Below are 882 nucleotides of genomic sequence, written 5' to 3'. Positions count from 1 at the left end.
GGATGCTAAGTTGTGGCGGATCTAAAGGATGGTGGCTCAAATCCAAAACCCTTACACCCGACATCCACAACCGCCCTCTAAGATCTACGGATCTGCAGCTAACCACCGAGCAAACAACGAACCCACCTTAATCCCCCCAACTTCCGCCGTGAACGCAACTTGAGACTGACGGTTGAGCCGGAGGAACTGAAGCCACCCACGACGTCCCAACCATGAGAGATCCGCTGCAGTAGCCCTCCTCCATCAGACCCGAGTCACCTCCACATCGAAGGGAAAACGCCACACCACCGTTGACGGAGATACGCCTCGACTCTCTCCTGAATCGTCCAAGAGTAGATTCGGCTGGTTATTGAAGCGCTACAAGGATCTGCGAACTAGATCTAGGAAAAGAAAATCGTCTTCAAGGCGAGAGAAAAGCGCGGATTTCAAGGCAACGATTGTGCTTTTGTGATGGAAATTCCTGCTTACAATATGTTCTAGTTAACTGCTAACCACTTCCACTACACAATCATTCTTACTTTTAACTACTATACATGCAACGATATCGGAATCTTACCATCTTTCAAAAGATATATACCATAGCGATTGCTTCCACGTACAATTGTATATTCACTGTATGAATTCACATATCAGTCGAAAAATATATTTGAATTAGCAACATGTTTTCCAATAGGAAATCAATTAGCATCAAAATGTATGTTCGGACTATGCATAAGCTCCAGTAAGAAAAAGTCGTATCAGTCGAAGAGTATTTTAGGCATTTTCTTTTCTTTTCTTAAAATATAATTTCCTAAATAAAAATTGCATGCATTTTCACAGCTGTTTTTTATTCGACCACATCCATTTTCCCTAAGTATTCCATTTTTATAGCTATCTTACTAG

The 882-nt window shown here is 42.1% G+C and overlaps 2 pseudogenes; both read right to left on the bottom strand.

The window, feature by feature from the left end:
- Positions 1-882, bottom strand: part of LOC9315766 — an 80,726-nt pseudogene that overhangs the window by 48,696 nt on the left and 31,148 nt on the right.
- The window catches only part of LOC110229026, a 1,902-nt pseudogene continuing 1,110 nt past the window's right edge, over positions 91-882 (bottom strand).

This window comes from Arabidopsis lyrata, assembly GCF_000004255.2.
Source record: "Arabidopsis lyrata subsp. lyrata unplaced genomic scaffold ARALYscaffold_4, whole genome shotgun sequence".
Lineage (NCBI taxonomy): Eukaryota > Viridiplantae > Streptophyta > Magnoliopsida > Brassicales > Brassicaceae > Arabidopsis > Arabidopsis lyrata.
The sequence above is the reverse complement of the archived record's forward strand: the minus strand, read 5'-3'. Positions and strand labels throughout refer to the sequence as shown.